The sequence below is a fragment of the Canis lupus genome, chromosome 8 (assembly GCF_048164855.1).
Source record: "Canis lupus baileyi chromosome 8, mCanLup2.hap1, whole genome shotgun sequence".
Taxonomy (NCBI): Eukaryota; Metazoa; Chordata; class Mammalia; order Carnivora; family Canidae; genus Canis; species Canis lupus.
The window spans coordinates 73,065,735-73,092,180 of NC_132845.1; the positions used below are offsets into that span (position 1 = coordinate 73,065,735).

At 43.9% G+C, this 26,446-nt stretch overlaps 1 long non-coding RNA gene across 3 annotated transcripts in view; it reads left to right on the plus strand.

Annotated features, from left to right (window-relative positions):
- LOC140637692 (uncharacterized) overlaps positions 1-22,890 on the plus strand; it is a 59,616-nt gene extending 36,726 nt beyond the window's left edge. For 2 of the 3 annotated variants that reach the window (XR_012034756.1, XR_012034754.1), the window contains one exon: positions 22,731-22,890. This is a non-coding gene — a long non-coding RNA (uncharacterized lncRNA). Of the gene's footprint in view, positions 1-8,125; positions 9,197-22,730 lie in introns of those variants that run through there. The other variant, XR_012034755.1, reaches the window with a different exon arrangement.
- The last annotated feature ends 3,556 nt before the right edge of the window (positions 22,891-26,446 follow it).

Below are 26,446 nucleotides of genomic sequence, written 5' to 3' on the forward strand. Positions count from 1 at the left end.
TTTATAGGATCCTATGTCTGGAAAGCCCAGGGTCAGAGGCTGGGGCCAGCAGGCTGGGGCAACTACAGCCACAACCAGGCTCTGTGTTCTGATGTGCAGGTGTGAGTTCAGGGAGCATCATAAAAAGATAGAGCACAGATCACTCGGGCAAAGGTCACCTCTGAAATGAATGTGACTGGTGATCACCTGTCAAACAGTAAGAGCATCATTTATACTGTGCACTGTTTGATGAATGGGGGAAAGAGAGAGGTCGGTGGTAAGAGGGATCTAGCATTTATTATGAATGGACTCTCTAAATAAATCTGTGGGTCCTGGTCACTTAATTCCCATCCAACCACCACAACCATCCCCTTATAAGACCTCTGAACCTCTTGAAGATCTTAGACCAAGGAGTCCAGTGTAGCGGACACTTGTAGAGTTTGTGGCTGTGTAATGTCCATTTTGCCTTTGATACTGGCATCCAGATTTCCTTTTGGGAAACTGATTCCCTCCCACGAGATACAGACTGGATAAGCCAAGAAGCAGAGATGTGGCACCTGAGTAGGATCAATCAGACCCTCTGCAACAGGGTGTGAATCTTGAGCAGTGACAATGAGGATGAAGGTGATACATGCTTGGTTATTCCAGTAGCAGTGTTCTGGTGGGACTGTCAAAATCCATGCTACCTACACCCTTGAGTTTCCTTGTTCCTCACTCTTCAATATTCCTGTCATTTCCTGGAGTTCCCCTTCCTCCGAATTATAAGAAATAATAGTAAAGCTGCTAATTACATTAATGCCCATAATCATCTAGAATCACACAATCTCTGTGGATCAATCAGACTGGTTGCTAAGACAGACACTACAATGGACACAAAGAAATGTAGGACGGGAAGCGAGGGTAGTTACAATTGACAGGGACTCAGAAGGAGCAAGACCAGGATACTGATGACCAGGCAGCTGGGGGAAGAAATATGTGAGATGGAACTTTTACATGGGCCAGAGTATTAGAATATTTGTATCCAGTGTAAATGCTCACCAAAAACTACCCCCTTCCCCACTGAGGATGGACAGATGGACTCTTCCTTCAATACCAATCACCTTCCTCTGCAAATACCCAAGTACCAATGAGAGAACCTAGTGACCAAAATGGCAGCTGTGGGACTAAGGATAAAGGGTAGGAAAAAGCTCAACAATATGGACTTCCTCTCACCAAGGACCTCCTGTCACCTGCTGTCACTCTAGAATGACCAGTATGCTGACATCAGTAACAAACTGTGGACATGAGGGAGTAGCACTATGATAAAATCCCTCCAGGAGGTCATCCAGCTGCCTGGTGGCAGGTTAATTACACTAAGCCACTCCTGTCACAGGGGCCTCTGTAATTTGTCCTGTTGGAACAGACCTCCATTCTGGGTTTTTTTGCTTCTCCCTCCTGGCCTGTCAGGCCTCCGCCAGCACCGTCATCTGTCAAGTTACTGAATACGTTATTCACTGTCTCACACAACATTGCTTCTGGCCAAAGAACGTACTCCCCAGGCAGAGAAGAAAGGCAATGAGCTGATGCCTATGCAATCCACTCTTATCATGAATCCTATCAGCCAGGAGCATCTGACTTCACAGCTTGGTGGACTGGCTTGCTGATGGCTCAATCACAGGGCAAGCTGAAGACAATATTTTCAAAGTTGGGGGCTGTCTTTCTGAGGGGTGTGCATCAAAGCCCAGAATATGGTCCAGTTTCTCCTATGGCTGGAGCACGTGAGTCCAGAGACACAGAGGGGAAGGTGGGAAGGGCATTGCTCATGAACATACCCGATGATCCATTTGTAAGTGATTTTCTTCCTGTATACATGATTCTGTCTCTCCTAGGAAAGATAGTGGAATTGGAAGCAGGAAGTGCCACCCAGATATTCCCTGCTACATTTCACTGGGACAAAAGTGGTTCCCCTGCTGGCTGGGACGATTGGCTGAGTAGTAAAGGGAAACTGGGCCCCTGTTACACAGTGGTGAATAGGAAAATACTCAGGGCATCCCTAGGGCAGTCACACCATTCTGACCTGTGACAAAGGTCCATAGGAGATGCCAGTCACTCTATGTGGGCAGGTACACCAAGGGCTCAGAGCCCTCAGGATGCAGAGTTGGGTCTTTGTAACTTGCCCAAGAGCACCCCCATCCCACCATTTTCTGCAGTGCTGGAACAAGGTGGGGGAAAGTGGAATGGATATTGGAAGAGGGAAGCATTATAGATTGATGGGACAGCTGCCATGGCCCCATGAACAGTTCATTCATCGATTCATTCATTCAATAAACATTTATTGAGCGCCTCCTACATGGTAAGCAGTCTCTGGGCCAAGGGGCAAAGTAATGAATGAAACAGACAAAATTCCCTTTCTTCATAGAGTTTATGTAGATAATAAGCCCCATAAATAAACAATATATATTGTGCTCGAATGTAATAGGAAATATGGGTCCAAAAAAAAGCAGAGGAGCAGAACTGTGTGTTGGAGGAGAGTGTAAGTCTTATGGTTGGGACCAGTCTCCCTGAAAAGGTGACATGTGAATAAGGACGTGAAAGGCTTGCAAATGAGCAAGGTGTGTGGAGTCTTCCAAGTAGAAGGGATGACAGGTGCACACATGCTGTGGTGGGGACAAACCAGCCATGTTGGAAGAGTGAAGGGGCCAGAGTGGCTGAAGTAGAGTGAACACAAGGGATGAGGCCACAGGGTCAGGGAAGCATAGAGGCCAGATCATGGATACTCTACTGGCATGATGATGAAGAGTCTGGTTTCTAGCAGAGAGTACTGAAAGCCACTGGGGGTTAAGACAGGATGCTGTCAGGTTCATTCTGGCTGCTGTGTTGAGAATAGACTGTAGCAGGGCAAGAGAAGGGACAGGCACGCTGGTTGGGAGGTTATGGCAGCAATCCTAGCAAGAACCAGTGGTGTTTTCAAGAGGATTTTATAACAAGGAAGGGATACAGAGTGGTTGGATTCCCTATGCACTTTTTAAAGTAAAGCCAATGAGACTTGCAGACAGATTTATACAGAATGAGAAAAAAAGAGGAGGTCTAGGATGTCAAATGTTCAGGTTTATATTTTAAATAATTTCCCTTCTTTTTCCTCTTTTGTTTGCCTCACTTCACATGTAGGTTGGGTAGGTGGTGGTTAAATTAACCATCTACTTCATAGACTGGAAAATATCCAGATGGGCTCACATATAAGCAGAAGTGAGGTAAATATGAATCAGAGATTCTGGACATGGACCTGGAGGCATGATTGATAAGAGTTTAATTTGCTGCTTTTTGGTAAAGGGGTGGGAATGTTTTCAGTTGTATCTGGAATATCAAATTACTTTAAGTGAAGGTGTTTTGAGAAGTGCATGGCAGGGGGTTGGGGGGAAGAGTGGCTATAGACACTGCACTGCAGTGGACACCTGTTTGTTTCTGGCTTTTCAGCACCCATCCTACCTTTCTCCTGCATCCTTCTGGGAAACTTTTCCCAAATTATGGACCTGCGGTCTCTCTTATGGGTAATGAGGATGATGATAGTCCTTGAGACCACATTCCAGGTCTGCAAATTCCAGCTCTGGGAATCTTGGACCAGCCTCCCAGTCTTGAAAATGAGGATTATAATACCTTGGTGAGCCCCAATCTGCAACCTACTGACCCTGGTCTATGTGTGGAGCATTGGTCTGGCTTGCCTTTCCCTCTGGATTGGATTTACTGTTCATTTCCCCAATGGACAAACCCCTCGCCCTGAATCCAGTCTAGTTGCCTGTGGTCTTGTCCTTCTGACCTAATTCCAACCAAAATTTTCCATCCAACCAACATAGTATTAAACCCTTATGTTCTTTATTGGAATTCACTTTCTTGGAAGGATCCTAAAGGATCAGGGCAAATAGAGATATGGAGTCAAAGTTTATGCCTGGAAAGAGTCATACTGGGCAGATAAACATCCTGACAACTGTGAAATCCAGACTGTCGTGAGAGCAAAGTAAGCCTGAGGTGGGTAGCAGAAACCCAAGAATAAGCAAAGGGCTCAAGATCTGGGGAGAACGAGTAGGCAATGTCCAGGATGATGGGCTCATGGGGGCACAATGGGGATACATGCCAGAGGAAGAAGCAGGGAGGTGTTGCTACTGGCTGGCCTTATTCTTCTTAACACTGACTCACATGGATAATCTGGAGCCATTTAAGTGCCCAGACGCAATAAATGCCCGTGATCTCCATTGGAGTTGTTCTCTTGGGTCTAGCATTTTGACAGCCCTCTGATGATAAGACTCATGTTGCCTGAAGCTTCAGAAGCCACATACTCCCTACCCAGATCTTTCAAAACTGCACCTAGACCAAAAGCAGCCATGTTCTTTGCACATGGAGTCTTGAAATCTTGGCATCAAAAGCTAGTGAGACCAGTGTCACCTTGTCCCTGTGCTATAGTGGCCCTAGCTCAGTGCTATCCTCACTGTCCCCTCCCTCATCACCTTGGAAATGAACCATATGGCTGTCAATTTCCTGTCCAGAGTGACTTTCAGAGACGTGCTGGGGAGCATTTTATTGAAGTCGGGAAATTGGAAAGCATCTCAATTTCTCTTGCACCAAGATTTTATTATTTCCTTTGAAGTGAATTTTCAAATACACCAGACAAGTCTCCTCTCAAATGGAAGTATGAAAATGCATGTAAAAATCAAAAAGAAGTTTTTTTTTTTTTTTTTTTTGGCTTCTCCCATTTTGTATCTTCCCTGCACTTGCTTGCCTGTCTCGCATCTGTTAGTGGAAAGCTCACCTCTACGTACCCGAAAGTGGAAGGCCAAACAGAGCGCTGAAACGCCAGAGAGAAAATGACAGTGAGATTTTTAAGGTCTTACTTCATCACCAGTTTTAGCTATTTATCATGCAGGGATGACAGTCATCTTCATGAAATGATGCTTATTTTTATTAACATTTTTTCTATATGCTCCATGATGAACATGTATTACATTTAAAATAAAACAACAAGCTCCTTTAATTTTGTACCATAGGCCTCAGCTATGTAGAATGCAATAAAGAAATAATAAGTTTGGACTTGGAAGTGACGTTTTAGGTCATCAAGAATCCTTTTGTAGCACCTGTGACAGATTAGGATCCTTTCAAAGGAAACTCTTAAATTCTAGTAGGTCAGAGGCAGGAGGATTTTGTTTGGCCATGACTAGCCTTCTGGATCTAATTAGAAAATGTCTCCATGACAGGGTCAGCTCACAGACATTTCCCTGTGCTTGGTATATGGAGGAATGCCGCAGGCGAAGCCAGCGGAGGTCTGGGTCTGATTGAGCCAGGATGACACTCAGCAGCCTCAGCCTCAGTGTCCAGTGACGTCTGGGACAAAAGAACCTGTACTAGACCTAGGATGGGCTCCTCTGTAGTCTGGAAGTCATAATTTGTCCTACACACCTAGCCTAGCTAGCATCTGCAGGCCAAAGCTTGAATCCCGCTCTTATTCCCAGCTACCCTGCTTCATGTCCTAGTCTTTTAAGGGGCTGCGAGACCTTTCTGGAATGCCAGCCCACTGTAATGAGATCTCCATCCCTCCCTGACTCTTGGAGTCTTTTCAGGGCTCAAAGGTGGCCCATTCCTAGAAGCTTGTTGGATCTTGCTGTGAATGAAGAGAATCCACCTAATTTGGACCCACACTACCTGATTTTTCACACACGTCATGTCATAGCTGGTATAGAAGCTCCTGCTACAGGGGTCTGCTCAACCACAGCTGAGCCCACCATCACCTTTAAACACCATGCCTCAACTTCCAAGGCAAATTTCTGACATTGGCTCAGTCTCTGTGACATCTGAGTCCAGACTAGTGTTCAATCCTGGCTGCCCCTCCTCCCTCAGTGGCCACCCATGCCTCGCATGCCGAATGCACACATGAAACTTTTCAGATATGTGCACACAAAATCTGATCTAGCTCAGTCAGCAGCTCTTCAGTATTGACCCCAGGCATAGACATTCCATGCATCTCTTGTTCCATGGATGAACACCTAGGCAGCAAGCCCTCTAAGATTTTGAGGGAGGCTCATTTCTCAGCAATTACAGACCTAATCCCTGCTCAAGAATGAGACAGCTTCCCCTGTGCCTGGAACTGGGACTATTCACCCTCCGGCCAGGACATCAGAATCCAACCTTTGGCAAGGATAGATTGATGCTGTTTCAAGTTCATTTGTTGCTATCAAAGTCCCGACTCAGTCCACCTGTCATCATTTCTTGAGAAGTCAGCATTTCAGCACTGGCCTTGTTACTGTTCACACATATGCTAGAAACTCCATCCTACACAAGAAAGGAAGCTACTCTTCAATTGAAGAAGCAGAGTCCATTTGTGCTGTCATAACTACATCTGGCTCAAAAAAAATGAATGGAAGGTCAGGGCAAAGCTTAGGAACCCTTAATCCCTGATAGATCACCTAAATAATGCTTTCTGTTTAGTTGAGGTGGTTCGGGTGGCAACAGGTCAGGAAACCTCACAAGGGGAGCCTGATGTCTTCGGGAAGAAGAGCTTGCATTCATTCTCCAGAAGAGTGCTGCCATTAAAGTCCCCGTGGAGTCAACATCTTTCCCGCTTTCCACGGTGGGCGTATTTCATTAAACCAGAACTAGAACTTGGCTGTGAACTTGGAGTTCACATACAGGCGTGGAAGCACCGGTTCACCAAGATGGATCTGATGGGCCCGCCCTGTGTGCTCAGGAAACCAGCAGGGCATAGTTAAGGGAAACAGATGCTGTGCAATGTCACCATCTCAGCATCCTGTGGGCTTCCGCACATGGGCACTCACAATGAACACTAGCCATTATCTTGTAGGTAAAATGCTTTCATAGTGGATGCATTATATTATTATCCCTAGCCTCGCCAGTTTATTTGCCTAGTCTTTGTGATAAAATCTCAACATTTTTTTTTATCTGATAAGTTGCCTTTACTCTAATCCATAGTGGCTTGATTGAATGGAGAGCTAATGAAAAGCCAGGGAGTACAATATGATAAAATCAGCTACTCAAAACTCACCAGTGCTAAATACTGTCACAAGTACAAAGATCCTACCTCATCACCCAGCATCCAACGTGCTCTGTGATCTGCCTCTGGCCAACATTCCCAACCATGTCTTCTATACTTGTATTTTGTATTTGAAGCATCTATTATTTTATTGCGCCACACATTTTTTTTTAACTTTATTCTCGGAAATATGCTTCATATTTTATCCCTACCCCTCCTCTTCTTATCCCAAGCCCAGAATGTGGGTTTAGAAGTGATATTCTTATTCTTACAAATTCTATGCTTTTATAAGATCCCCCATTGGCTTCTCTATGGACAGTATCAGTATAGGAGTGGACACTCAACCTGAGCTGAATTCTTGCACCGTTCTTTAGATCTTGACCCAGGATCTGGGAATTGTACTAACAGGGGACCGGCACCATTGTTTCCCTCCAAGAGGAGGCAGATAGTCTAGAAGATTGTAAATGACAAGCTAAGAGATTCAGAGACAGAGGTGGTCACAGTGAGTCCTGGTGATTCTCAAGCTATCTGTCCCTTTTGTTGTTATGATACCTATTCCCCTACTGGCCCCACAACTTTGTGAGCCTTACTGTTAGTTTCCATTTTTACCTGAGCTATGGCAAGTTGATTTTTCAGTCACTCGCAACCAAAATAATTCCAACTAGCACATAGAATATGTGCTTTTTCTACCCATTTGCCTGCCTCTATGGGTCCTGCTTCCTCTGTGAATCCATTCCCTTATCTCTAAGGCACAGAGTCCTACCTTTCTTTCAAGACCAAATTTAAATGCCAAAATCTTAATCAAAAATGGCAGCCAATATTCCCAGCTGAAGTGATCACACTCTCTCTGCTCTACTGCTCTCACCACTTCTTTACATTTGTGATGCTCTGCCTTAGAATGAAATGATGCAGGTATTTGTCTGACCTTACCTCTTATTCTCCATTAATTGCAAAGTTTCCTGAAGCCACAGATTGTATGATCATTGGTTTGTTAATCCCTACCATATTTAGCACTGGACAAGTCATGTGAGAAGAAATACTCACTTAGGTTTTTTTCTTTCTTTCTTTCTTTCTTTCTTTCTTTCTTTCTTTCTTTCTTTCTTTCTTTCTTTCTTTCTTTCTTTTTTTTTTCAGATTGTATCTACACCTGATTCTTCCAGGTCATGGGAGCCAAGTTGTGGAAGTAGTTAAATTTCCTAATCAAGCAAATTCCACCCAACAACACTGTGTTCTAAGCATGAGTTTCAGGCTCCTGGAAAAGGCACTTTCCATATCCCAAGGCTGCTTGACCTACAGCCACTCTTTTTAGTTTTTGCTCAAAATATGCATGCAAGCATTAGCATTGCTGCAGAGCAGCATTACCCCAGGGGACCTCCCTTCCTTTTGAGCCCCTGTGATGTCATGAAATGATGTTGTTGGTGGGCCAACGAAATAGTCCCCCTCACTGACTTTTGAGCCAGGATCACAACATAAGATCAGCGCAGGACCTGGAAAGTAACATGAACCAGCAATCTGCAGGAGCTGCTACCCTAAGGGGTCATCAAGACTGCAGAGCATGAAACATCGCTGCTGGAGATTGAACATAGCCATGTGTTTAATTGTAGTGTTACTTAGTCTTGGAATGGCCCATTCCAATCCACCTTCCGTGTCTATTGGAATATATTTTTTTTTATCTTTCAGGGTACTCTCAAAACCCGTCTCCCTTTAGCTCTCCCTCTGCCTCCTCCCTACCACTGGGAGCATTTCACCTTCTCCTGCCTCTCCACAATACTCCTGTTCCCCGCTCTTAGAGCTTTGAGTGATGAAGGGCAAGCATCTGCTTGGCTTATATTTGTACCGCCCGAGTCTGTCTCCCCGGCTAATGGAAGGCTGGAGCTTGTTCCTTTTGATGTCCTATTTCGCAGCATGGAGCCTGGCACAGATTAGGTTCTCAGTCAATATTTATTGTTGGTATCATCCCATAATTAGATGATGACAACAGGAAATATTTATCTTCTCGCATCTAGGTAAAACTGAACCTGATTAAGCAAGGCAGTTATAGGTGTCTGGGCAACTTCTGTGGCCTTCCAGCGGAGGAAAAATTTATAACTCATCTCAGCAAACACTTATAACACTGGTGCAGTTTGCTCAGTGATGATAAATATGTTGGCATTGTCATTTTGTCTGTCATCTGCTGTTTGTTTCTCTTCCTGGATTGCGGCGTCTCGAGATACACTTATTACCTTTCTTCCTAAAACTCCACTGCATCTAACCTAAGACAATAAGCGGAGTGGACAAGTCATAAATGATTGATTAGTTGATTGACTCCATTAATAAACATTTCCTGGGCTTTCACTGACTGCCAAAGATGCATAAACTGGGATGATTTTCCGTAAGGCTCTTAGTCCAGCGAGGGAGACATTGCATCCAATTGCAGCTTTTTGTTGATGAATGTGAATCACAATGGAGACATTTACAGGCCAATATGGGAACAAAGCAAGGGGTGAGGAATCCTGCCCCAGAAAGTGCTTCACAGAGGAGGTGATATTTGAGCTTCATTTTGCAAGTGTTTGGGCCACCCAGAAGAGAACAGATTTGAGGCTGAGGGTCATAATTAAATGTCATAATTTCATGCCTCCATACGGCATGGCTGTTTGCCCAGCAAAACACTTACACCACAACTGACTGGGTCCTGACCCTGAATCGAGCATGAAGAAGTAGAGACAGCCAGCTACAAAGCATCCACATGCCAGGTTCCAGTCCCAGGGACAGAGCTGCAAGGACAGCTGGCCCCTTTCTGAGCCTTAGTGTTCTCACCTGTAAAGCAGGTGTGATCATCTCATTCCGATGAAAATTCAAGTTTGAAAGTACTTCGAAGCTCTGTGATAGTCCCTACTCATTTTTTTTCTTTCCTTTGCTCTGGTGCAAGTACTCTACTGTTCTTTAAAGTCCATCACTTTATTCCTCTCCTGCAAAGTGTTCATTGCTTTCATGTTGAAAGAAAAGCTACAGCGCCCCTGCTAACCCAAGGAGGAGTGGACGGAGCAGTGGTACAGAAGAAGCAGTTAAAATATAAAATAATAGCAAGGGGCTGGGCTTGCCCCTGACTGCCCATTGGTGCTCTAGTTTTTATAGTCCATTAAAACCTACAATCACTGTAATGTTTATGCATTATTGGGGAGATAAATTGCATAATTTTCATTTTGCAATTTAAATGTAATTATGATCTTACTAATGACTAGAACCTGAATTTGCTAGACTATCAGTTTTTCTAACCCTTGCCAAAATTATAGGTAATTACTTAAGGCTTACAATAATTATAAGTCCATCTCTTAAATAATTAATGTGCACTTTCATGGTACAAAACAGCTAGTAATCAAACGACCTCCGCTTATACCGCAAACCCATGCAATTAGGCCTATTGTGAGGGTCTGCAGAAATAGACCCATTTGTAAGGGGCCCTTCAGTTGGTGAGCTGAAATGCGGGGTTGCTGTGTTTTATAACATCAAATAAGGCAGAGTTCCCCTGGGAAAAATGATCTGCGAAACGGTAGGAATTCAATATTAATCTGCAGGATGCTCGAGTAGTTGGTGGGAGTTAGTCTGAGAAGGGGAAAGAAAGGGAGGAGTGCTTTCCGTGTTGGGCCTGGAGAAATGGGGGATGAGCACAAAGCACCTAAGCATGGTGAGTTTGGGGGGGTATCATCTACCTTTTGGGCTGCCTTTCTCTAGGGGACGTGTCCATTCTGTCATATGACCAATACAGAAGAGCATGCTGGGCTTTGGAAGCACAGGATAAACTAGACAGGTTTTTGGCCATAAGGGATATAATCCACTGATGTGGACAAGCAAACAGAAACTGAGACTGTATTCTGAGAAGTGGCACGATTTCCACCTAGTACTGGCCGATCTAAGAGCACCGAGCCCTGACCAGTGCTTCTCACTGTTTATTATTATCCCACTCACAAAGAGCTTTAAAAATTCTAGAGGGGGGAGTGGGCCAGCAAGAAACCTCCTAAGGGCCTGTATGCCTTCACACACCCACTCCTGGCCCAAGGTTATGCTTCACAGTGAACATGATGACCGTGTCTTAGTCACATTGGCAGATGTTCTTGATTTAGGAAATGTTGGAAAACAAGCTGCTGGAGGCATCTCTTCCTCAATAGTCTGTGTTCTCTGTTTTCCTCCTCAGCTCTTCCTTTTCTTTTTTTTTTTTTTTTTTTTTTTTTTAAATTTTTATTTATTTATGATAGTCACAGAGAGAGAGAGAGGCACAGAGACACAGGCAGAGGGAGAAGCAGGCTCCATGCACCGGGAGCCCGACGTGGGATTCGATCCCGGGTCTCCAGGATCGTGCCCTGGGCCAAAGGCAGGCGCCAAACCGCTGCGCCACCCAGGGATCCCAGCTCTTCCTTTTCTAATTACACTCTGTCCACTCCCGTCTCCTCCAAGAACTTCTCCAAGCACTACAAACCCTTTGACTTTTCCTCTTTGTGCGACAGTTAAGCTTATTTGAAGGGTGTTGTGTTCATTCATTTTTATGTGATCAACTTGGCTGGGCACAGTGCCTAGATATGTAGTCAAACATTATTCTGCATGTTCTACAAGGATGTTTTTTGGAAGAGATTAATATTTAAATCTGTTGCCTTTCCCCATGTGGGTGAGCCTCAACCAATCAGTGGAAGGCCTGAATAGAACAAAGTCTGATCTCCCTTGAGCAAGAGGGAATTCTGGACCAGATGGTCTTTGGATTTGAACTACAATGTCCTCTCTTCCCTGAGTCTTCCACCCTGCAGATTTTGGGACTTGCCAGCCTCCATAGGAGCACAAGCCAATTCATTTTTTTTTTTTAAGATTTTATTTATTTATTCATGAGAGATACAGAGAAAGAGAGAGGCAGAGACACAGGTGGAGGGAGAAGCAGGATCCACACAGGGAGCCTGATACGGGACTCGATCCTGTGACCCTAGTATCATGCCCCAGGCCAAAGGCAGGCGCTAAACTGATGAGCCACCCAGGGATCCCCACAAGCCAATTCTTTAAAATCTCTTCATCTCTTCCTCTCTGTATATATGTATATATATACACACACACATATTTTACACATTTAAATGTTTGTATATATAAATTATTAATAATTATTTATAATTAACAATTCTGTATTATACTAGTTAATATGTGTTTATATATAATTAACATATTATCATATATTATACTATTAATATTTATTAACAATGCACAATATTTTATTATTATGACATGATTATAATATTAATATATTATTATACTGTATTTTAATATTATAGAATTATATATTCACATACATTTCATTGGTTCTGTTTTTTTTTTGGAAAGCCTAATACAGGTGTCTTAGTCTAATGTCAATAAACTTAACTATTAATTATATATATATAATATATATATAATATATATATATAATTATAGTCTCCTGCTCTGGAAAGATGTGGATCTAAGGCCTTGCCCTCAACCACTGGAATCCTCATCCCTCATCCCTTCAATATTGACTAGTATGTGCTTAAAATGATGCCATCCCAGAGGCACATACTCTGCAAAACCAAAACACTATTAAGATTCAAAGCGTGGGCTGAGTAATCAGTTTATTTAGGGGAATAGTGAAAAACAGTGAGGCAGAAAGCCTTGTCCAGTTCCTGCCCAGATGGAGCTGGCTTCATGTACCCATGTTCTCCGAGAATCATGGCATTCTTCAATGTGGCAATGCAATATTTTTTAAAAGATGTATTAATTTATTTGGGGGGGCACATGAAGAGGGAGAGGGGAAGCTGACTCCCCACTGAGTGCAGAGCCCAACCAAGCCTAAACCAAGAGTCAGACACTCAACCGACTGAACCACCCAGGTCTCTACAATGCATCAATTTTTAAGTGTAATATTTTTATCTTACCCATCTCCCAGTGAGTCTATAAAATTCCAGGAGCATAGGGACCAACCATATTTGTAGTTAGCTCAGTGGTTCAATAAATACACGCTTTCTAAATGATTAATCAATTCCATCGTAATGGTTAGGCTGAAAATCTGTGATAATGACATTTCTTTTTAATGATCTAATTCAAGCTACCAACCTACCTCTACAACCACCACAATTTCCCTCTATCCAAACCATTAAAATTCTGGCCAATCTGGCCATAAAATAAGAACCCAGAAGTTTGGTTCAGGAAGGCTTCACCAAGCCCATCTGTTCTGCTTTATGCCTTGCTCATCCATACTCTTGCCTCCCACCAATGGGCTAAGTGGAGTCCAGTCCATGAAGAATGCACCCTCTAAGGGCAAAAGTGACCCAAATTGTGAGTGATCCATGGTCCTATACATGAAGGATACTCTCCCTGAACCATTTCCAGTCAGATCTTCTCCACAGAATAAGGATAATCTTTAAAAACTTCACTGGGGTAGCTGTCCAGTGACGTGAGATTCGAGGGACCTAGCTACAGTCCTATCTTCCACCTCCATGATAAAAGACTTTTCAAATTAGTTAAGACACACCTCTTCTTCATGCCAGAGTAAGGGAGACATACATGAAGACATATTTTGCCCATTTTTTTCTTTCTAAAATTTTTATCTTTCAATCTGTGATTTAAGTAGTATCATGTGTGCCAGAGGGGCTGGTGGGGTGTTATTTGTACTCTCTCCTTTGGATTTCTGATGGAATTTATTCTTTTATGTCCTTGTACTTACCTGCCTCAGGAGCAGAGTATGAGTGCGGAGGGTGGTTGTGGAAGCAGTGATAGTTCTCTTTGATTCTGGATATCCTGGCAATGACAAGGAAGTGAAGGCTGATAAGAGCTGGCACTGGAACCTCAACTCTAGCCTGACAGTAAGAGGACCCTGTGCTTAGCTATGATGACAAAATTAGACCTGAAAGCCTCCTTCTTGGGATGCCCAAGTTGAGAGGCAATCGCTTCACTGAAGCCAAGAAAGTGAAATCCAGGATCCCAGATAGAAGTGACAGACTGTGGGACCCAAACACGGATACTCCACACCCTTGCTTCACCTTCCTCACTCAGTGAATTTATAGAGTTCTTGATGGATGTGGTATGATATGGTGTGGACCCTTTCTCTTAAAACAGCAGCAACAACAACAACAACAATAATATTCACTGATATTCAGGGCCTTAAGGGATTGAATTCCAACCCAAGTCCTCCACTCACTGCTGGGTCCTCCTGTGAATGTCATCTTCTCTCTCCGGCTTCACATATGCACAAGTAGAGTTAAAAGGCTCAAGACTCGGCAGACTTGGATTCTGATATCTGGCTCTTCGCACCAGATACCTCTGGTAAATGGTGAGAGATTTACATTTCTTAACTATAATCAGCAGTTTCGTGAAGACATCGTAGCTTTTGCAGTCGGGAGATGTCATATGTCCTCACCCTGCCATGTTAGGGATTTGTAGGATGTGAGCATGTAGGATTACGTGAAATCTATTTTTTTTTCCTGAAGAAGCCATCCCACACCATCTCAAAATCCCCCAAAGCACCTGTCGTTGTATCCCTGACCTCTTTGGCAAAGACAGCAGCCCTGCAACAGTTGTTCTCAAAGTATGCTTGACAGATTTTATCTTCTCTGACAATAGGGCTCCACACAGGCCTTACTGAAATTTAAGAATCTGTGCAAAGTATCCATATCCACACTATCACCTTCACACCCCATCACCCTCAAGCAAAGGGTCTGACTCAAAGGACAGGAGACTCTGTTGCCAACTACAGCAGGCAATTGTCCTCCAAGATATGCTGAATTTCTCAGCACTCAGCACGTTATTCCCCAGAGGGAATCAGCCCCCCTTGAATCCACAACTTGATGGTATAAGAGACCCTCGGAGCATCTTCTTCTGAAGTCAGAGGAGTGCAAACCAACAGTCTTTGAGTGCTCCAGTCCCACCCAAACTCATAGCAGAGATTGGAAAACCACTAGGTTGGCACGCCCAGTCCTTGAGCCACTGGGAGCCTGCCAAGAACAGGCAGTGGATTCTGGTAGCAGATGGGGGATCCCACTGCAGGAGGCCTTATGTGTGCTCACTGAATTCTGACATCCTCTGTGGATCCTCTGTGGATGATCACTCCACTCTCTCAAACCCAGAGTGCAAGGACACAGATTTCTATATGAAGGAGAGAAAGAAAGCGTGGCAGAAACAATGACTTTGGACTCACATGCATTTGGTTCAAAAATCTAGCTACGATATTCTAGACTCTAAGATCGTGGGCACGTTGCCTAGTATGAGAGATTGGGGTAACTTTCTGGTGCAGTTGTTAAAAGGTGGGAGGGTATGGCACATGGTTTGTGCCTAATGCACATGAGGAATCATAATCACTTCTCTGTGTAGACACTTAGGAGCTCTTTGTAAGTCCTACTTCCCAGCCATCCAACAGGGCTTTCCTTGCCTCTTTTGATGTGCTCTGACAGCTTTGCCATTGCCTTCCATGTAATGCCCACCCTCCACCCAATCAAGACTTTGGTTGATTTAGTCTGGTTGCATCTCAACTCCAGATTCGTCTTTGGATATCACCTTTTAAGTCTCCCTAGACCGCACTCTGAAATGTACAGGTCAGGTGTTCACACCCTCCAGGTTTGGTTCCCAGACTTTAGTCTATTGGGAACTCTAACCACCAGTCTGGCTCCCTCTTTGTAGTAGATTGTTTTTTTGTTTGTTTGTTTTTTTGTTTTGTTTTGTTTTAAGATTTTACTTATTTATTCATGAGACACACAGAGAGAGTGTCAGAGAGACAGGCAGAGAGAAAAACAGGTTCCTCATGGGGAGCTCAATGCAGTTCTTGATCCCAGGATCCTGGGATCACGACCTGAGCCAAAGGCAGGTGCTCAATGAGTGAGCCACCCACGTGCCCCTCTTCTTCTTCTTTTCTAAAAATTGATTAACATATAGTGTATTATTAATTTCAGAGGTAGAGTTTAGTGATTCATCAGTTGTATATAACACCCAGTACTCATTACATCAAGTGTCCTCCTTAACACCCATCACCCAGTTATCCCATTCCTCCCACTCACCTCCCCTCCAGCCTGGCACCCCATTTTTAACCAGACCTTCTCGGGAAGTGTGAGCCTATTTCTTGTACATTTCCCCCTAGCCATGTCTACTGGTCCAAACCAGACACCACCTGTTGTTTGACATCATCCCAAGTATCTGCCCAGCAAGAAGGACTCTGTCTCAAGGGCCCACCAGCTGCAGTTGAAGCGATGTCAATATGGACACTGCTTCCTATAAGCCGGAGCTAAAAACACATATGTGCACTGTTGGTCCCTCTCCCGGGAAACCTTTGGCCAGGTTTAGCCCTATCTTCCCCCCTCTTCTTTAAACCCAAACTGCTGACGTTGTATATGCTATTTGCAAGCCCAGGAGAAATATGGCCTCTCTAGGCTATGTAACTTCTCCGCTATAGCAGCATGAGAAGGCAGTCGTGATTTCTTACTGGGAGAGACCAATTTTAAACCTCCATTGGGTTCTGCAGCAAAGGAGCTGATGATTTCACCAGGCACCTCTATTTATTTTATAAAAGAAGACATAGCAGACCGACTGGGGAAATCTTGTAGAATAGAGCACCATTCATTATATAAATGGATGAGATTATTCTCATGCATACAGCTGGAAAACATGTCTCTTCTGTTCTCTGGTCTGCTACCAGAATTGTAAGCCAAGACACAACATTCTCTGTGAAACCCTTGTGAGAGTCTTCAAAGAGTAAGAAAATATTTCTAGAGACATTGAACTCTAGGGCGTATGCAAGTGAGCCAGTCATTTTAAGCAGTGTCTCTGGGTAGCAAAAATAAAGGACAAGCTTCTCTGCCCAGCCTTTGTGGCCTTCGCCTGGCTAGAGGTGCAAGGAGAATGCAAAACCCCTTTGCCTTGAACTGCAGGCAGCTGAGATACTAAAGATAATTTAGAGAGTGACTTTTTAAAAAATAGATGGATTATCTTCATAGAAGAAATCTGCCTTTCCCAGCCTCCTTTGGAAACCCACTCCCCCACGTAACCGACCCTTCGGCTACGCTCCCTTTTGGGTCACTGTAGTAACTTCTAGTGACCTTGGTAGAGGTCAAGTCTCTCCAGGCTTTGGTTTCCCCTCTCAGGTGCCTCAAGAGGCAGCCCTCATTCTCTTCGTCATCTGGGACTTATGATGGTCACCATGGTGGGCTCCCCAGGGATGCTGATGGTCAGTCAGTAGCAGGTATAGAGTCTCCCAGCACTGCTAGATACAGCGTCAAGAGATCCGGCGGCAGTGAAACCTGCACACCAACTCATTTCCAGGCACCTCTTTCCTCTCTCTTCCCTTCTCTCGCATAGGAGCCCCCACCTTCCTGTCTGCGGCCCAATGAGTAGCTCTTGGTCCAGTGAAACCAAGCATCCCTTCATGGCCTTTAATGATGATTAGATTGGCTAATGATGATGATTAGATGGGCTTGGAATAGCAAGCCAAGTCATTGATTCTCATTTCTGTGTGTCACACACTACGGAATGTGATGGAAGAATTAAGGTTCAATTATGGAATCCCTTTATACTGGGCTCCTTCATGGGTAGTGAGCACTGTGGACAGAGGGTCAGGGTAGGGGGTCATTAACACATGCTGTGTATACACGATGGGCCCAAGTGCTTCCTGGAGCTTCAAATACAGGTTTCCACTTTAGCAGGGAAAAAAAAGTAATTTGTTTCAGAGTTGGATTCTCAGGGCAGTGTTAGAAAAAAAAATTAAAGAAAAGAAAGACAATAGTAGCAGGACTGCTTGTGAGCGAGGCTGGGGAAAGCTGTGACAGGAGGACCTGCAGACCCCACCCCCAACCAGAAGGGGGATGTCACGTTCTACCACATTTAATTAGGTTTAACTCTATATTCAGGTTCTAAATTGTGACATTGAAAACTTGAAACTAGGTGTGAAACATTTCCATTTGTCATAAAAGTGCCAATCTGTATAAGAAACGGAAACACTCCCCGCACTGCCAACCTCCGCCCCCAGAACTCTGCAACTGTCCCTTTAATTAGGCGTTCATTAATAAATCTATCTCATTCTCAAATCCCCACGCACTTGGTACAGTAGTTCATTAGCACAGGAAGAGGCAATTTAGATTTCCTCAGATAATAGCATCTGTCGCTAATCAAATTAAGGCAGGATGTGCAAATGTATCTAACGCTGGACAAGCCAGTGTGGGGTGAGGTGGGGGGGTCACGACAGAAAAGATCATCTTTAAAACTACAGTCCTGCACCCTCAGTGTATGAGGAGGCAGTCCTCATGCCAGCTATCTTGCCTTATTTTTTCAGTGAAAGCACTTTTATTGATCAGAACATCCATGTTGACATGAGGCTCATCTACTCTTGACACCATATCTAAAAGCAGTGGAGTCACTACCAATGGACTCTCTGAAATCCGTTCATTCATATATGTACTGTGTATATCTGAATATTTATGTGTGCATATGTATGTATATACACAATTATATATACCATATTATATATACATTATATTATATAACAATATAGTGTATATATGTATATAATATGTATATTATATTATAATGAAATTATAATAATATTATATTATTATATAATGTATATATACATATATAATATATATGCGTATATATACACTAACATAAATATATACATAATACATACATGTGTATGTGGATATGTGTGCATATGTGCATGTATGTGAATACTTACGTGTGTATATGTATATATATTTCCATAAATATATACAATAATATATACAAATATATACAATGAATATATATGTGTATATGTGTACATATATAATATAATTACATATAATGCAATTAATATATACTAATAGTATATATATATCATAATTAATATTGATTGAGCTTGTGCCAGGCCTTGGGATGTGGAAGGAGGAGAAAGACACAGGGAATGCATTTACAATTCTGTGTCTGTGAACATGAATGCAGGTGGGACCATATGCATGCCCTCTGCCGACTGCCACCAACGTGGGCACTAGAGATCCAGCATGAACAAACCCATGTCCCTGCCCTTGGGGAGCTGATATTCCAGGACTGGTACAGGGATGGGGCAGACCAGCTAGATGCTATGAGGTAGTGATGTTGGTATGGAGACAACAGAGCAGGTAATGAAAGAAACTGAGAGGGGCATGGAGCAAAGAGAGTCCTGATCTTCTTGGAGTGACTAGGACAGGATTCTGAGAAGATGACCTTTGAGCAGAGACCATAATCATCAAGTAAGGGCACGAGCCACAGATCTGAGAGCCATGAAGAAAGACCCTAAAGTCAAGGTTAGGGATAGAACAATGACAGTTTGGTTTTAAAGACTGTGTTCTGGGGCACTTGGGTGGCTCAGTGGTTCAGTGTCTGCTTTGACTCAGGTCATGATCTTTGGGATTTGGGGATCGAGTTCTGCATTGGCTCCCTGCAAGGAGCCTGCTTCTCCCTCCGCCTATGTCTCTGCCTCTCTCTGTATGTCTTTCATGAATAAATAAATAAAATCTTTTAAAAAGAAAAGGAGACTGTGTTCTTACCCCCCATACTATCCTGCCCATCTTGTTTTGCCATTTGAGACAACATGGATGCACCTTGAGGGCATTATGCCCAGTGAAATAAGTCAGACAAAGAAATACACATATTATGTAATATTATGTAATCTCACATGTGGAATCTAAAAAAAACAAAAAGGACTCAAAGATACAAACTAAATGGCAACAGATGGAGGAGGCAGGAGTGGGGGTGAGGGTGAAATGGGTGGAGGACATCAAATGGTACAAACTTCCAGTTATAAAATATATAAGCCCTGGGAGTATAGCATACAGCATGGTGGCTATCACTGATAATACTGTATTTTATATTTGAAAGTTGCTAGGAGAGCCAATCTTCAAAGATCTTATGAACAGGTTCCCATTATAAGAAAAAAAATTTATAACCATGTATGCTGATAGATATTAGCTAGACTTACCATGCTGATCATTTTGCAATGTATCTATTGAATAATTATGTTGTAGACATGAAAATGATAAATTTTATATGTTAATTACAACTTCGTAAAAGAAATTCATGCTCCCAACTGGCAATGTTGCAGTGATATCCCCCTGACCCTCAGGACAGCTTCCAGAAGACCAAAGTCTTTGGGTTTCAGCAAGGGGAGGGTATGATTGCAGAGCTGAAATGTAAAGGGAACCACCCTGAGGTTGGGGGGAACTAGGACAGCGTGGTGACCCTGAACCCTGGTGAAGAGGGTCGCTCCAGCCAGAAGGCGAAGCTGTGCCATGTGCTGCTGAAACCTTGAGTCAAATAACAAAGAGAAGTAACTGGTGGATCCAGCAGAATGAAGATTTTTGCTGACTTTGGCAAGAACAGTTTCTATGGGTGATGAAGACAAAAACCTGACGATGGTCGTGATTTGAAGAGAGACCACGAGACAAGTAAGAGGGGGCAGCAGGTGGAGTCACTGTTGTGAGGAACTTGGCTATGACAGCTGAAGGAGGATGCAGGCCCCAGGGAGAACATTGTTCTTAAAAGATGTGAACTGCTATGATATTGTCATAAGCTGAGAGTAATGGCTCTGGAGAGAAGGAGAAGCTGATGACGATGAGAGCATGATCATTGTGGGGGGCAGGGGCGGCTGTTCCAGTAGCGACACTTGTCTTGGCTATGTGCAATACCATTTCATCCACTTTAAAGAGGGGATGTAGAGAAAGTGTGTAAAACGTAGCCATGTGAGTAGATTACATGGTGGCAAAGTAGGCTAGTGAGTGGTTCTCCCACTGCTTCTGTTTTCTCAGTGAAATATGGAGTCAGACCCATCGGTGGAGCAGGGGGTATGAGAGGTGAGGAGGTATGAGAATAGACCCTGAAAATGTCGCAGGACACCTGGGAGGAACACCTGAGGTTCCACTCGAGAATTGTAGTCATAAATTAAAAAAAGAGAGGTATCCATCTTGTAGGATGGTTTTCTCCAGTCATGTCCAGCAGCTTGGCTCAGGGGAGAGGTTAAAATTTGAGTTGGGGGCAATTAGGATGGTTGGAGGGTGAAGTGGGGGTCGTTAAGGATGTGTGCAAGGGAGGGAAGGTAAGGATGGAGTGTGGACTCTAAACTGGGCCAGGAAGGTAGTGGACACAGAAGCAGCAAAAAAGAAAATTGGCAACGATGATTGGAGGACCCAATGCATCAAAAAAGGAGTGTGGGAAGTGAGTGGGAAACATGGCAGCAGTTGACCTTGGCGACTGGAAATATCCTTGCATCTTAGTAGTGACCCTGAGGCCTGGCATTGTCTTGTCCACATTACCAGGCCTAGTTGAGGATAAGGAATAGACTCAGGACTAATGGAATCCTGGGAAGTTACTGGCCAATGTGGGGAACCCTAGCAGGTTAATTTTGACTCACTTCCACTAAGAACATGTCATAGAAACTAAAATAAGTTAAAGTAGAAATAAGAAATCTGAGTTACATCTCAGGACAAGAGCTTGGTACCAAATGAGAATCCAAAGTGCATCCATAGCAGGGATCATGAAGTTAGAAGTGATTAGAAATTAAGGAGTATATAAGCAGCATGTGGTGTAGACACAACCATGTGTATACCTGTCATTACACAAAGGCCCAGAGAGAGTTTTCTGAATTTACGAGAGTCCCTGCTGGTTCCACATTCAGATGTCTCTGCCCTTGGATCCTCAAGGTAAACAGTATGCCTTCTGATAGCAGTAAGGTATCGATCTCCCATGGATGGTGAACAGTATGCTGGGCTACAGGATCCCAGGTCACTGTCCAGTGGTCAAGGTTACACTGGGCTGTGTAGCTGGTAGGATAGTGATTCTTTCTGAGGGTTCACTTTAGAAACAGACCATCTTCTCCACTTCTCCCAACTCAGTGTTTACAGAGCAATGAGAGAGTCAAGGTGATTTAGCAAAGGAAGGACAGTATTTAGGGGCACTGGGTTCTAGATCCAACTTTGCCACAAAGTAAGCAGCTAGTGAATAATTTAACTTCAGCAGATCCAATCACTGCCACAGAATATTGGCGGACATTATGGTCTAGAACAGTATATTTCAAATATCCATGTGCCTTAAGAATGACCTGGCAAACTTGTTGAAGTATAGGTTCCTTGACCTGGTGACTCTGATTTCGTGTGTCCGGAATGGGACCCGTGCATTTCACTTCTAACCAGCTTGTAGGTGATGCAGAAGCTACACCACACTTTGAGTAGCACTGGTTGAACTGTAATGATGGGAAGAAAAAGAGGAATCAGGAGCACAGTTGGCCAAAGGATACAAAACAAAGAGGAGAAGGCTGAAGAGGATGACCAGGGGAGTCCCCATTTCTTTGTGAAGTTGGGCTTGTGGGAAGGTAGAAACCCTTCCCAAACTCAAGGTAAGGTCGGTTCACGAAGGCCTGGCAACCATATTGATGTTTGGACTACCTCCTCCAGGCAGCAATTCCTGTGAGTAGAAGTGATGACAGGATAAAAACCATATTGCAGGAATATTATCATGGCAGGAGACAGGGTCACAGGAAAGACTGAAGCCATCACAAGGGAGACCAAAATAAAGATTATCATTCACTGAGAAATCAGGGGTAGGGGTGGGATGAAGACCATAGAACAGAAGGAAAGCAAGGGAAGTAGGAAATTGATGTTCAATCTGAGAAATGATACAAAAGAACAGTAGAATTGAATGAAAATTAGCTGTACAGGCAGAAATGAGGAGATGAGCTTTCGAGACGCTGAGGCTTTTTGACCTTCTGGATCTTTTATCTTTGGGACAGGGGCAGAAAAAAATCACCAGAAGTAGATCTTCTTCTATGTCGGCATGGAACGAAGTTTGATGGATTCTTACTTTGAGTGGAAGAATCAGAGACAAACATCAAGAAGTTAATTTGCGAAACACTCTGGTTTATCATCTAACATAATAGTTTTTTAAAGTAACACCCCATAAAATTACTCATTCTACAATTAGTCTGTTTGCTATGGAACATGGTTTTCTGACATGATTATCATATCTACAAACATGACGTATCCTTAGACATCACACTTGTAAAAGTCAGAGATAAACTTGTTTTGTTGTGAGTCGGGAACGTACAGGAAGCGCTCAAGGATGACCTTGTCACTTTTGGTTCTCTTGGGTTTTGGAAGGTTCTGTTCTGGGTTTTATTACTTTGGTTTTGTTTTCTGATGGTGGGATCTGTGAAGGGAGATTCCAAAGTGAATTAAGCATCGCAAAAAGTCGTTTAAAATGGGGTGGGGGTGGAGGACATCGAGGAAGCTAGACCCAAGCACATCTCCTATTTCAATTTTTGAAACTCTCCGGACCTTTGTCAGTTGCGATGGTCAACTATAAATCCACCATCTCCTGGAACACGTCCTCCTACTTTGGACTGAAATAGAGATAATGGAGCATCCATTAGCTAAATAGACAATTGTTTATTTGATGATCAGTTGATATCTTCCAGAACCAATCATAATTCTTTCAGAACAAGTTATACAACCCTGTGGCTTTTGCCTTTATAAGTCTATACTCCCCACATGGAGTTCAGAGCATAATTTCGATTATAGTCCACTCTGTCTCTGAGATTGCCAATCCCTGAGACCCCAAATAAACGTTTTTGGTTGCTGTGTAGGCTCCTCATCTTCTTGATGGACAGACCTGATGTGCATGGTAACTGGCACCAGTGCGGGTAGTGTCTGCTTTGTTTGCTCCCTTTCCTACACCCTTATTCTGACTAATGAGACAGCGAAGTCCGATGGGAAGAGCATTGGCTGGAAGTCCAGAAGACCTTGCTTGGGGGGAATTAATGACGTACCTCAGGTCCTCTCTTAATAAGGCTTCAGAAACTCCCGGGTAGCTTCCAGAGCTGACAACCAATATGTTTGTAGACCTGTCACTGATGTCTTAGTGGATATTCCTTTCTAAACACATCCCCTTTCTCCAGAACACACCAACCTCAGCATGAACTATACAAGACTCCTTCCTGGGGAATGCCAAAGTCCCTCCCTTCCCCTCTCTCCCTTTCCTCCTCTCTCCACTCCCCACCATCTCCCTTTCCCCATCTCTCCTGCAGCTCCCTTATCTCCCCTCCCCCCCCACAGTCTTCCCTCCCCTTCCCTTCTCTTATTTTCTTGTCTTCTCTTCCAGTCTTTTCTCTCTCCTTTCCCTCCATCTTTCCTCATCCCCATACCCCTCTTTCTCTCTCTCCCCCACCATAGATACACTTTTAGGCTTTCTCTTGCTCTCTCCTTCTGCACAAGAAAAATAAATATTATTCATGTACGTGCCTCCCCAAATCCTCCCGTATCTGAAGCTTTCCTTTCTAAATTTTTTTTAATTTTTAATTTATTTATGATAGTCACAGAGAGAAAGAGAGGCAGAGACATAGGCAGAGGGAGAAGCAGGCTCCATGCACCGGGAGCCCGACGTGGGATTCGATCCCGGGTCTCCAGGAAGGCGCCCTGGGCCAAAGGCAGGCGCTAAACCGCTGCGCCACCCAGGGAGCCCTGAAGCTTTCCTTTCTAAATCTGCCCCCAGTAGGTGAAATGCCAACATTTGAGATCCATTCCTTTGCATGAGGACACTCTACAGAAGCCCTTTATAAAAACACACGTCATCCTCCAAAGGGTGATGTCAAAATTAGCAACTGTGAATCCATCAGATATCCTTCAGTCATCTCACTGAGCGCCAATGACTGGGGGTCCAGATGAGAGAAGCAGTGACTCTGAACAGAGCTGGGCTCAGTAGGGTGGGTAGTACTGGACCCTGGCCAGTCACGGCCACAAAGAACTCCTGTTTTCTCTTCTGGAGAGAGGAGACAAGTTCTAAGCCCATCTGTTGTCCATTGTGTAACCCAAAGTCACCTTTTTCTGGGGTCTTTGCTTCTTTGATCGTAAAATACGATGTGGGAAATGGTTGCCATCAAGCTCCAGAAGGATGGCTTCCAGAATACCAGGCAGAGGAGAATAGAGCACGAGGGAAGGGAATAATGTAAGCAAATCTACTTCACAGCTTCTTCCAAGACCAGCCATGTGGAAGTACAAGTTCCTCCCAGAGGGTAAAGAGATGCAGTCTGGATATATGCCTAGGATTCCAACTTAACTGAGTAATGTCTCCTCCACTTTCAAAAGGATCATAATGTGGGTCAAATATTACTGCTCACCCATTTCTAGTGAATGTTCTCAAGGATAGAAGAGCAGGAACACTCCTGTCTCTCCCATGAAAGCACTTCACAATCATTTATTTATTTATTTTTTTGTTAGCTGAAGCCAATCCCATCTAGCCCACCTCGTTTGACTTCTATCACACCTACAGAGCACTTACGCAGAGAGTAGTGGCAGCTATTTATTATCCCAACTCAAGAATCCTAAAGGCTGGGATCCCTGGGTGGCGCAGCGGTTTGGCGCCTGCCTTTGGCCCAGGGCGTGATCCCGGAGACCCCGGATCGAATCCCACATCGGGCTCCTGGTGCATGGAGCCTGCTTCTCCCTCTGCCTGTGTCTCTGCCTCCCTCTCTCTCTCTCTGTAACTATCATAAATAAATAAAAATTAAAAAAAAAAAAAGAATCCTAAAGGCATTCGTCCGTCCAGAGCCTCACCTTAGAGAACTGACATTGACCTTTGGGCTGTTGGCCTCAGGGGACCACATATCCCAAAATATCTAAAGCAAAACAAGCATTATGCTTTGAGACTAATGTGGATGGAATCAGCTTAGGACAAATAAGCTTAAAAAAGAGAGAGAAAGGTTTCTACATCAGGTATTAATGCAGAAAAGCCTGACAAACGTTTGGGGATTTCTTACCCGAGGCCCTTGTGACCCATCTGCCATGATGACCATCACCCGCAAGGTGGTGGGTGGGGAGGCATCACTTCCCTGTCCTGCAGTAGCAGAAGTTCTCCTGAGCCTTGTCATTGGTCCACACAGAGGCATCCTCTCACCCCCTTCCCACTCTTAAGAATGCTTTTCCCCAGTAGGACAATAATTTTCTCATCTCGGCTCTGCAAGACCTCCATTTTATGAGATCTTGGAGGCTCAAAGCAGCTATCTACCATCCAAAACAGCCGGCACGTTCATCCTCAGGACATGATCTCCAGCCCTTTTTCAAACAAGCATTATTACAATCATTTTATAAAACCCAGACAGAGAGAGCTCCCTGGTGTGTCTTTGTGGTGTAGGCCACACACAAGAACCTTGCGTTTCCTCCTCCCTACCCACTCCTGGAGGGAGCCAGGAGGACAAGAAACCCAGTGCCTGCAAGCCACAAGCCAAAGGGAAGGCAGTCAGGAGAGAGCCATAAAGGACAGAGGAAGGGTAGGGGTGGCTGAAATCATGGTCCTCAAAGCTCTGTCCACGTCTTGATCCCCAGAACCCATGAGTGTTTCCTTACTTGGCAAAATCACCTTTGCAGATATAAGTAAACTAAAGAGCCTGAGATGGGGTGATTTTTTTGCATTATCTAGGTGGGCCCTAAATGTGATCATATGTATCCTTGAAAG